Consider the following 13,368-nt stretch of genomic DNA (forward strand, 5'->3'; position numbering starts at 1 on the left):
CTACTAAGGATGCCCATTCTGAAGTTCTTGGGAAGGTGTTGAGCACATACCAGATTGAATCTTGGGTTGTTACCAATTCTCTGAGATTGTTTAGCTGAGTTATCAGCTCCTTGATTCATGCTTAGAGTTGCACTACCTTTTCTCCATTGTTCATCCGGAGATTAGTTAGCTGAGTTCGGAGGATATTCCGCCTTGCTAACTTGGCTTCTGAAGTACCATCGTGGAGCTCCAGAAACTTCTCCCAGAGATCTTTGGTGGAATCATAGCTGTCGATTCAGTTGACCTCCCGGGGAGAAAAAGGATGCTGAGCATATGCAACTCTTCTTTCTCGTTCGCCACGAAATCGACTTGCTCTTTCTTCGTCCACTGATATTCTTCTTTCTTGGCTCCTTTCTGATATGTAGGTGCTACAAAATTGTATTTCATTGTTAATAAAATATCGAAATCCATTTTAAAAAATACCTCCATTCGGTGTTTCCATGTTGCGAAGTCTCTGTCAAATTTCGGGGGATGAATACTTGCACCGACCATCGTTTTGATCTTTGCTGCTTCAGATGGCGGTTAGTCCTTATGAGGCTGTTGGGCTCTGATACCACTTGTTGGTTTACCGGACCGACAAGAGGGGAGGGGTGAATTGCCTGAAAAAGAAAAAGATACCCTCCTCGTTCTTTCAACTTTAAGAATGCAACAATAATAAAATAATAGAAAAGAAAGAAAACTCAGGGATTGACTTGGTTACAACCTAGGTGGTTGTTAATTCAAGGAGGTTGAATAGCTAACTAAGAACCTTCTTCTTTGAAGGCGGAGAAGCCTTTTACACACTGAAAGCTCTAAGAGTTGCTAGGAAGTTAGTACAAGAGTTGATTTATTATTTCTTAACTCCAGGAGCCTTTTTATAGATCCTGAAAACTCTATCTAAAGGCTTGAGGGCGCCTCCCAAGGGGTAGAGAGCGCCTCCAGCCGAGGCGAGTGGATAAACTTTTATCCACTCGCAAACAATCAGTTTGATCGGTTTGAGGGCACCCTCAATAGCCTTGAGGATGCCTCAGACTCTATAGAGGGCACCCTCAAGGCATGGAGGGCACCCTCCTACCTGAAGAGGCGGAGGCGCCTTCGACATTGCATTGAGGGCACCTTCAGCTTTCTTTTCCAGCTCCTTTTCACTCATTTTTTTCTTCCGAAGCTCCGATCACTTGGGTGATTGCGGCCAATCGAAATAGGGCATACCCGAACACAATTTTCGGCCTTCTCCTCGAGCAGGCTTCCGCTCTGGCTTCTCGTCCCTCGAACTTTGCGTACGTTCTTCTCGTCCACCGGTGTACTCTTCCGCAGCTCTTTCGTCCTTCGGACGCACCAAGCCCGTCGGCTCCCTTCCCGTGCCGTCCTTCTCGCTAGTTGCGTCTTCCGCTCGACTTCCTGTGCTCCTAAGCTCCTACACACTTAGACATAGGGATCAAAACCAAACAGGACCTAACCTAACTTGGTTGATCATATCAAAACAACCACGGGGCCCAATAGAGAGAACTCTACTTTTGCATTATTTATGTGTGAGAGAGTAACCACTATTGTCTTGAGAGGTTTATCATTCTTAGTCTATTCAAGATTCATTGAAGTCACCATACTTATTAACAAATGCAAGAACTAAGTTCAGGAATGCCTTAATTTTTGAATATTGACGATCCTTGGTAACTATTCTTTTATCATCTTCCACATATGATTGGGTATTGTATTGGGGAATTTAATTGTTTTCTTATTTTATTTTACTTGCTTGAGACATACAAGAACAAGTGTGGGGGATTTGATAACTAGTATTTTGATGTGATAGTTTAGCTCTCATACTTAGCATTTTTGTCCTCTCATTCGCTTAAATCTTGCTTAATATTATGATTCGTGAGTTAGGATATATTTGTGAGATTTTTATACTTTCTCCCTAATTTTGGCATTATTTCATGATTTTATAGGGAATTAAAGAAGAGCCATGGACATAAGTCAAGTCAAATCGATTGGCTCAAAGCTATAGATCTAAAGTCGGTTCAATTTGAGAATATTTGGTCCAAGTCAAATGGAGAGTTGGGTTCATCTAGCTCAATCAAGAAAGATATCAACTTCTAATGGTTTCAACCTTAAACCCAATCCTCAAGCCCAATTTTGAAGTCCAATCTTGAAGGCCAATTTCATAATCCAATATCAATCTCTCTTATCAAATCCGGATCCAAGCTTCCAATGAACCCAAAACCTAAGTCCAAAATCTGAAACCCATTAACCTTACCTCTTCTCCCGATTCTCGCACACGGACGCACATCTCAGTTCTTCTTCGTTTTAGGGTTTGTGACAAGCCATCACCCCCGCCACCACTTCTTCTTCCTTCACCACTAGTAGGTGACCTCTTCCCTTTCCTTCACTACCGCCGATCAAACATTTATAGTCCATTCTTCTTCTTCTTATTCCATGTGGCGAACAATAGCGACACTCTTCAAGGTGACAGTGAACTTCAATGATGACTCCGTTCGAGCTCAGCTCACCGGAGAGGTTTCTCTGGTGTTCTCTTCTACTTCCCTTGCTCCCTGGAGTCCTTGTCATAGTGACAGCGGCAGCGCACTTCAAGAGGCAGTGACGGCAGCAAGCTCTGAGCATCCACCTTGTTGGAGGAGTTCTTTAGTGTGACCTCCACCTTTCGGCTTCCTTCTGACAACTTTACTATCTGGGGTTCAAGCGGCAGAGCAAGAAGGAGTGGCGACAGTTCATCTCATTTCACAGAGTATTCTAATAGCAAACCAACTTCATTTGGAGAGGGTTTCTTCAAGTGAAGAGTCATCCCATCATTATTATCGAAGTAAGTGTTAGAGTGTATACTAAAGACCTAACTTTTGGTATAAATATTTATTTGTAAAATAAAGAATCACATTGGTCAAATGTCTACATTTATGTTAAGTGTAGTTGTTCAATTAATTTATATTGTACATAACATGGTATGTGATGTCACACATAGAAGATCATGTTATCAGTTCTTTATAAATTATAAACAGTTGCTCACGACTAAGATGGATAGGAACAAATTATTAGAATAGTCGTAGTATAATTTGATATTAGTTTATCTTGACTATAAAATTACACAAGTAAACTCAGAGTGTATTGAGATGGATCATTTAAGGTAAGTTCTTTTTATACTGACTTAATAAAAGAACAAGACCTTTATTATTATGGAAGTGTGTGCTCTTAATCATGATATAATAACAAGCACATATTCTTAATATTCATTTCTTTGATTTATCAAAGGGTGCGATTTAGCTTGATAAATCAATAGGCCCGATAAGTTGGGAAATGTTATTATTTATATGGTGTGTTGTTGATTATAGAATGAAACTGTGTCCTAGTAATCTAGGTTAATAATGCCCCCAAGAGGAGCTCATAAGGATTGTCATGTAAATCCTGCAGGTGGATTTAGTCCAACATGACGATAAATATCACGCCCCGGAGGAGTCCCTGTCCGAAGAAATTTCGGCAGCATCTCCCCTGTACGGCGGACAATCTGAAACTTTCTACATATCCATATACCTCAGCCACATGCGGCTGGAATAATAACAGTAAATAAATAATCACCCACGTAATTTATATAACAAGTAAACGGAAGAATAATACTCTGACTCGAAATCAACCCTACTCCACTACACTCGTAAAGCTCAAATCCGACAAACTCACCTCTTCTGCCGTCCAGACAGGCATGGAGTAAAACATAACCAAACCACAACAAAGTCCATCAACGATAAGAATCCATACAAGATCCATAAGTAAAACAATCCAAAACATAACAAGTTCAAAACATAGTCTAATAAAGAAGAAAACCAAAAGATCAATAAGTCCTTGTGGTCTGCAGGGGACTAGCAACTGGAACTCTCTCCTGACAGCATCAACATGAAAAATATCAACAATGGAGGCGGGGTGAGTCCAACGCTCAGCAGGTACAATTGATATACATAGTAAGGAATTAACATTTAACACTAATCATGCGTACAGTCTCCTGATATAAGAAGGATAAAATGCAACTGAAGTAAACAGGAGAAAACCGTACTAACCAGGACCTGGGTATAAGGACAAACAGTCTGAGAGGTATAGAAATCCTGTATGCATGTCAATCATAGGCACTCAAACAATATGCAGCATATAAATGCAGCAAACACAAACATAAGAAATAAATGCATCATGCATATGATGCCAATGATGTGTCCTGGTCACCCCTGACGCTAGTCGATCATCTCACACCCAATAGTGAGGCCGAGTGGGTAGGGCTGTGACAACCGTGCACTCTGTCGTCACTGCTCCTGATGAGTGACTGAGTGGACGGGATGTTGTCGGAGTACACCTATCCTCCTACCCCAAATCATAAATGGGGGAGCGCAATGCTCTCAACTCCCGGTACACGATGACGGGGAGAAATCCCTGCCGGCTAACACGTTGTGTCACACTACCCATGAGCGGACCAACGGTGCCTAACAGAGTCCCTGCTACAACACACTCTGCCTGAATCGACCACTAACCCATGAGTGGTGGTGTGTGCAGATCCATATAACTGGCGATGTGCTCAACAATAATGGAGCGAACTATCGCACAGCATGCAATCATGCAAATGGTGCATGTCACTAACCACAAAATATCCTGACCTAATCTATATATATATAAAAGTGCATCATAGGTCAACGAATCAAATCAAATCAAAGGTACACAGAAGGTATAAAACCTAGGTCCTGAACATGGTGAATCATGGTATATAACTACCCCTATAAGCATGTATCAACCGGTAAGGATTACATGAAATGAAAAACAAGCAATCAATCAATCATGTAACAAGTATCGGGTAGTGATTAACCGGAACAAATAAGAACATGATTAATGCAACTTGTTAAGTTCACTACTATGTATATCAAATGACATAAGTCAAAAGTACCCGCCTCCAATCGAAAAGTCCAATCTGGTCCGAATACGACATCGAGATACTCGTCTCGCGTCAAAGTCCTGTAATACCAATACACAGATATTTTATTTAGCTAAAAATTCAAATGAATTGCTAAATAAAATTCCCAACACAATTTAGGGCAAAACCCTAAGTCATAATCATTAACCTACCTAATTAAACACATATAATTTAGTTACTCAACATGTATCAAATAACTAAATCAAACTCCTAATTCAATTAGGAAAACCCTAATTATCGATCAACCTAAATCTACAAACGTTAAACCCAAAAACCTTACCTCACTTCTCACAGCAAGAATGTTGCTGGAAATTATGGCTGCCGGACCCAAGAGTAGAGTTGCTGCTGGATCTAATGTAAACAACTACTGGATTAAATTGCTGAACCAAGAAAAACCCCACAGCAAGTCTTGTTAAGAAATTTTTTCATCACTGTCGGTTCAAGATGAGATCACAAACCAAAAATACCTAATTTTCCTTACCTATCTCGTAGCTGTGCTTGTTGATCCACACCAGGACTGTTGCTGCCAGCACAAAATAATTGCTGCTGGAATCCCAAGCTTTGCTTAACCGTGACCTAATTCCACCACAACGAAGGATTGCTCAAGAACAGAGGAGAGGTGGAACAGTGAGGGGTGGCGCTGCTCCGTGCGACGCCGGCTACTATCTAGGGCACGGCGGCGATCCAGTGGTGACGGCGGCTTCGGCAGACACAGTGGTGGTGGTGACGCAGCGCCGGTGGCTAGGGCTCAGCGTCGACTATGTTCGGCGTCGGAAAGACGGCGTCGGCTAGGGCACGCGAGGGCCGGCGCTAGGGCAGAGAGGGCTCGGTCCGGTTGTGCTCGCGCGTCGCCGGCGCTTGGACAGGGAGGAAGAAGAGATCGGCGCGAAGATCAGAGGGGAAGGAAGGTAGAGGCTTCCGGTGGTCGGCTCGGGAGGAAGAAAATAAAGGAGAAGGTGGAGGAAACCACCGTGCGGTTAGGGCTCGGGTTTGCGCGGGGAAGAAGGCTCGGGGACGGGGGGTTTCGGCGAGGCAGAGAAGAAAAACAAATAAAGAAAATAAAAGAAAAAGGAAATCTAAATATAAACATTTCCTCACTTAAATGGGGTGGCCTAAACAGGCTTTTCCGGGCCCCATTTTTATCCCTGTTAACTTGTCTGTACGAGCTCCGAAAAATTCTCGAAAAATATCTAAAAATTCTGGAAAATTCCCTTACGATTATTCGCCTATTTTCGGTATTTTACAATAAAGTTGAGTGGTACTACTCTTGGACTAAGATATTAAATAAAGTGAGTTATCAGTAACTCATTTAATTAGTGGACATTCGACATCTTAAACACAGGGAGATTAACACACTCATGAAAAGCAGGAGCCCAAAATGTAATTTGGGATTGGTGCGGTAATTCAATAATAATTCTTTAGTGGTATGAATTATTATTGATGAAATAAAGTTGGGTGTTCGGGGCGAACACGGGAAGCTTAATTTCATCGGGAGACCAAAACCAATTCCTCCTCTCGGTCCCTATCATAGCCTCTTATTTATAAAGTATTATACCCACCTATACCCACCTTCTTACCCACCTTAAGGTGGTCGGCCAAGCCTAGCTTGGAGCCCAAGCTAGGGCCGGCCAAACCAAGGTGAGTTGGTTCCAAGGTGTGGCCGACCCTAGCTTGAACCCAAGCTTAGGTGGTAGCCGACCATAATTAAAATAAAAAGGATTTAATTTTTAAAATCATTCTTCTGTGGAAGCCATGGTTTTAAATGAGAGTTTAAAATTTAAATATTTCCTTTTATAGCTTTCTACAAAAGATTAAGAGAAAGGTTTGATATCTTTCCTTATTTGTAGTTAAAATGAAGATTTTAATTTTTGAGAAAAACTTTCCTTTTTTGTAACCATCCTTATGGTTTTAAAAGAGAGTTAAAAATTATAAATCTTTCCTTTTATAGCTTTCTACAAAAGATTAAGAGAAAGGTTTGAAATCTTTCCTTATTTGTAGTTAAAAGGAAGATTTTAATTTTTGACAAAACTTTTCTTTTTTGTAACCATGTTCATGATTTAAAAGAGAGTTTTAAAAATTATAAATCTTTCCTTTTATAGCTTTCTACAAAAGATTAAAAGAAAGATTAGATATCTTTCCTTATTTGTAGAATTAAAAGGAAGATTTTAATTTTGAATAAAACTTTCCTTTTTGGGATATCATCCACATGTTTTAATAGAGAGATTTTAATTTATAAGAAGTTTCCTTTTATAGCCAATCATGAAGGGAATTTTAATAGAGAAATTTTTATTTTAAAAATTTCCAGAAACAAATAAGGAAATTTTAATTTTGTGTTTAAAACTTTCCTTATGTGGAGGGATTAAGGTGGCCGGCCATATATAGTTTAAAAGGAAATTTTTTTTAATCAATTAAATTTTCCTTTCCATGGCAAAAAAAATAAGGAAGTTTTTATTAAAACTTTCCTTATTTGCCAAGACCAAGGATTTTAAAAGAGAGGGAGGGGGTGCCTTCATGCAACATAACTCTCTTCTATTCCTCTCCTCTCTTCCTTGGTGTGGCCGACCATATCATCTCCTCATCTCCTCCTTTTCTTCCTCCTTAGTGGCCGAACCTCATCAACCTCTAGGAGCTTGTTTTGGTGGTCGGATCTAGCTTGGAGAAGAAGAAGAGAAAGGAGGTTTTGTTTCCTAGTTTTCCTTGGAGCTTGGTTGGTGGCCGAGACTTATAATTTCTTGGAGAAGGTTGCTTGGCTAAAACTTGGAAGAAGGAAGAAGAAGGGCTTGGGTGATTCTCATCTCGGTAGATCATCACCCACACGACGTCCGAGATAAGAAGAGGAATACAATAGAAGATCAAGTGGTTATTGCTTACAAAGAAAGGTATAACTAGTAATTATTTTCCGCATCATACTAGTTTTCTTTGTATGAATTCCAAACACAAGAGGCTAGAGATTCTAGGTTTCGAATTTACATTTTGATTTATGTTTCTTTTCTTTTTCGATCTTGTGATTTGATTGTTCTTAGTGGTTAAACCTAGGGTTACTATAAGGAGATTAAATATTGAATTTCTTTAAAAGTCTTTGTCGAGGTAGTGGTGGATGATCCCATACCCAAGAAGGCCAAGTGCCTCGCCATGTTTGACCTGGGAGCCGATTTTAGAAATAAATATTTAATCAACTTTGTAACATGGGTCTGACTTGGATCAATAGTGTTAAGTTCCGCTTGCGATCTAAGTCTAAACCACTAAGAACAGATAATTTAAATTTGGAATCAATAATATTAAGTTCCGTTTGCGATTCCAAGTTTAATTTTTAAAGAATACATGGTAGTTAGGAAAATGTTCTGACCTTGTACAAAATTTTTGTACAGAGGAACAAGTAGGTATTATGAGTAGCAACCAATAATTGGTATCAGAGCTAGGGTTTGCCTTTGTGTGTTTGGTTTTCAGTTTAATTATGCACATGTCATACATAATTTAGGTAGGATAATAGTAGGATATGCGAACTCTGTGGTTGCAGGCTCCAACTATTATGGCTTATGGTTATTGTGTGTGATTGGACCCTTGGACATGTCAAGAGCATTTTATTGTGTGTGCATGATTGTATTTAACTATGCCACAATGATTATATTTAACTAATACAGCAAGAGCTGTATTAGCCTTAGGATTTTATATTTATGTTCGATTTAGACTTGATGTGCATTCCCTTGTGGAATATAGGATCGATGTATGTAAAATTTTATTTCTATCGCGGATCGTATCCTTGCGAGGCGTGGTGCTATTGGAGGACCACAGGCGCAGCGGAAAAGAAAGCTCGATGGACCCTACGACATGAACCCTAGGGCTAGTAGCACGCGAAGGACAATGATGGAAAATGCCATAATAGTTGGAAAATTAATTTCCATATTTATTGCTTTTATTTACTGTGATGTGTGTGATGTGTGCTTGCTAGGTTAAAATTCCTCACCTTAAATAACTAAGTGGGAGAGGGATTTTTAAATAAATTTCACGGTCTCCATTACTGGTTTGTAAGTGATGCAAACAAACTTGCGCGTTGGCTCTGAGTGCCTTCCTCCATATCGGATGAGTTTGTTTGTGGATCACTAGATCAAACTTCCATTTTGGATGATTATAGGAAATTAATTAGGAGCATGTGATCTTCCCCATTGGAAGGGGCACAATCTTATTTAATGGACTAAGTATCAAGTAATGGTATACACTTAGGCGCATTTAATAGTATCCTCTCCATCGGAGTCACTACTATTATTTTTGTGACCAAAGGAAAACCAACTATTAATTTGTCATAAAGATAGGTTGACAAGATAATAAAATTAAAACCCCCTCTTACAAATGTTTGGATTTTGTATATGTCCACACTATCGTGGCATATAAAATTCACGGTGTTTGAGGTAATTTTATTTGTCAGGTTGACAAGATAATAAAATTAATGGGTAAAACCCCTCTTGCAAATGTTTGGATTTGTATACGTCCACACTAACGTGGCATATAAAATTCACGGTGTTTGAGGTAATTTTATTTGTCAGGTTGACAAGATAATAAAATTAATGGGTAAAACCCCTCTTACAAATGTTTGGATTTGTATACGTCCACACTATCATGGCATACAAAATTCACGGTGTTTGAGGTAATTTTATTTGTCATAAAGATAGGTTGACAAGGTTATTAATGGGTAAAACCCTCCTCTTATAAATGTTTGAATTTGTATACGTCCACACTATCGTGACATACAAAATTCATGGTGTTTGAGGTGTTGGTGAATTTAAATGATATTATTTGAGGAATCAATATTATTTTAAATTCTAAAGTCTTGACCAAATGTTTTGTGATTCTTAGGATTTCAAATGTTTTACAATCCCCTAACTGTTATACTATAGAATAGACTTAGTAGTCCCAATTATAATGATTGAAAACAAAACTTGGACATATAGGGGGACTACCCTCTCAAAAATGAGAACAATAATGGTATGTCTTATTCATTAGTTGTTAAAACATGTTTAGTGGTGATATCTACCGGTATCTGGTGTGTAGATACGAGAGCCACTAATCATGTCTGCAATTCATTGCAGGGGTTCCAGGAAACCCTACGACTAAATGAAAGGGAAAACACCGTATACATGGGCACTGCTACAAAAGTAGCAATTGCTGTAGTGAAAGGTGTTTATCCTCAGATAAGAATAAAATATGGAAATTGTCTTTATGTACCAAGTTTAGAAAGAACTAGATTTCAATTTCTAAACTATTCAAAGAACTTGATATTTTGTCTCTTTTGATAACAAAGTTGTTATCAAGAAAAATAGAGAAGTTATCTGTTCTGGTACGTTGGTTGGCAATTCATAATCCAATAACTCCCACGATGCAACAAATGGAAATTAATAACACATTTTCTAACTCTAATAAGAGAAATCAACCTTCGGAAATGAACCAATCATATTTTTGACATATAAGGATAGGTCATATTAACTTTAGTAGGATTCAAAGGATGGACTTTTGGGTTCATTGGTGGTGAAAAACTTTCCAACCTGCGAGTCTTACTTGGAAGGAAAAATGACCAAGAGGGCTTTTAAGTCTAAGGAGTATAGAGCCAAAGATGTGTTGGAATTGGTTCATTCTGATTTGTGTGGACCTATGACTATCCAGACAAGAGGTGGTTTCGAATATTTCATTTTTTTTATAGACGACTATTCGAGATGCGGGTACATTTACTTGATGCGCCGTAAGTCTAAGTACTTTGATAAGTTCAAAGAGTACAAGGCTGATGTGGAGAAACGTCAAGGTAAAAGTATCAAGACACTACAGTGAGATTGTAGTGGCGAGTACCTCTTAGAAGAGTTTAGGAGTCACTTATCAGAAGTCGGGATTCAATCCCAACTGTCTGCACCTAGTACATCCCAATAGAATGGTGTGGCAGAACGAAGGTATAGGACTCTTATGGAAATGATTAGATCGATGATGAGTTATTCTGAATTACCTAATTCGTTTGGGGATATACTCTGGAAACGATAATGAACTTAGTACCTTCTAAGTCAGTACCCTCTACTTTCATAGAATTGTAGAATGAGCGTAAACTAGTCTGAAGCATATTCGGATTTGGGGTAGTCCAACACTTGTGCTGAAGGGAGACACTGATAAGTTGGAATTACAAACAGAAGTTCGCTTGTTTGTGAGATATCCTAAAGAAACGAAAGGAGGTTTGTTTCATAGTCCTAAAAATCAGAAGGTCATTGTTAACACCAATGTTCGATTTTTAGAAGAGGACTTTGTAATGAACTACAAGCCCATAAGTAAAATAAGAGAAGACACGTCTAAAACTAGTACCAACTGTACAAGATGAGATACCACAAGAAACTACAACACGTGTCACAAATGATGCATAATTACAGATAGTGCCTCGTCGTAGTGGGAGGGTTGTTAGGAAACTTGAAAAGATTCATATTTTGAGAGAGTCTTTAGACTTGATCCCTGGTGAACATGAACCTGATCCCCGAACATATGATGAAGTGCTCCAAGATAAAGATGCAGCAAAGCGCAATGAATACAGAAATAGAATCTATGTATTCTAATCAAGTCTGGGAGCTAGTAGAACCATCAAATAGTGTAAAAGCTATTGGATATAAATGGATCTACGAAAGGGAAAGAGGGACAGACAGGAAGGTGGAAACCTTCAAAGCAAGGCTTGTTGCGAAGGGGTATACTCAGAAAGAGGAATCTATTATGAGGAAATCTTTTTCGCTTTTTGGTAATGCATAAGTGTATGCATTTAGTCCCACATTGCTAAGCTAAGAAGTTTGGAAGGCCTTATATATGGAGCCTTTCCATCCTTGCTTAGCAAAGTTAAGGGGACCTACATGTATCCGCGGGCCGAGCCCAAATCAGGTGGTTTCGGGGGGTTCAAGCTGGAAATCCATAAACCGGGCGCGACGCATGCGATCATCGCGCGCAGGGGGGGTGCAAATCCCCAGCTCGTGGGCCTCACGCTTACAGGCGGCGTCGTTAGTTTTTGCAGAGACAGTTGTAGGACCGTTGCGGCCGGCTAGAAGGGGGGGTTGAATAGCCCTGTAAAAAATAAACAAAAACCCTTCCTGACTTTTCAACAGAACACTTGTAAAAATAATCAAAGCAGTAAATTAAAAGCAGAAAAGAAAGAGGCACAATTGTTTACTTGGTTACAACCGGGGAGGTTGTTAATCCAAGGAAAGGATGAAACACACTATCAATCTCCTTCAGGCGGAGAAGCCTCTTACATCGTTGAAGCACAAAAAGAAGGAAGCTAATCTAAACAGTGGAAAGCGCGTAAGCGTTGTTACAATTTCTGAACTGATTTAGAGCTTCTGGACCAAGGCTATATTTATAGCCTTGGTCGGAGCGCCTGGAAGGGTTCCGGGCACCCTGGGGGGATAAATTTTATCCCCCAACATTCAGATCGAGATTTGACTCGATCAAGTCAAAATTCAATCTCCGGGCGCCCCGGACTGCTCCGGGCACCCCAGACCCTAAGTCAACTCCGGTTGACTTTTTTCGCCTCGATCCGAATCTTCAACTCTGGTTCCGCTCGCTTGGGTGATCTCTGCCATCCGGAATAGGGCTCACCTGAACCCAACTTCCGGTCTTCTCGAGCGGGCTTCCCTCCAGCTTCTCGTCCCTCGGAATCGTCGCGTGTTTCCTTCTCGTCCGCCGGTGTACTCATCCGCAGTCTTCGTCCCTCGGACGCACCGCGTGCTGTCCTTCTCGCTAGCTGCGTCTCTTGCTCCCTGAGCAATCTTTCGCTCCAGCTTTCGTCCCTCGGAACCACCGCACGCTTCCTTCTCGTCCGCCGGTGTACTCTTCTGCAGCACCTCGTCCCTCGGACTGCCGTCCTTCTCGCTAGTTGCGTCTTCCACTCGACTACCTGTGTTCCTAAGCTCCTGCACACTTAGACACAAGGTTAGAAACACACAGGACCTAACTTAAATTGTTGATCACACCAAAATAACCTTGGGGTTCCAACAATCTCCTCCTTTTTGGTGTGAACAACCCAAGTTAAGCTAGGGTAAAAATAGACTTAAAATAAACTTAACTAAATTTGCATTTAAGTGCAAAAATAAAACAAGCTAATATTTTGGTCTACCTCCCCCTAGACTTATACTAATCCTTCTCCCCCTTTGATCACAAACAAATGGGGTTTCCAGAAAAAATCTAAGGGTTAAAGACCTAGAAAATTTTGAGATCCTTAAAAATTTATAATAATTTTGACATAAAGAGTCTCTGGCAAAAAAAAATTTAAGTAAAATTTTCTAAATGAAATTATAAAGAAATTCTAACTTAGACATTTTTTGTAAAAACATTACAAAAATTTCTAAAAAATTTGAAGTGGAAATTTTCAATTTTATAACAACCTTTAACAA

This window comes from Zingiber officinale, chromosome 11B, assembly GCF_018446385.1.
Source record: "Zingiber officinale cultivar Zhangliang chromosome 11B, Zo_v1.1, whole genome shotgun sequence".
NCBI classification, from domain to species: domain Eukaryota; kingdom Viridiplantae; phylum Streptophyta; class Magnoliopsida; order Zingiberales; family Zingiberaceae; genus Zingiber; species Zingiber officinale.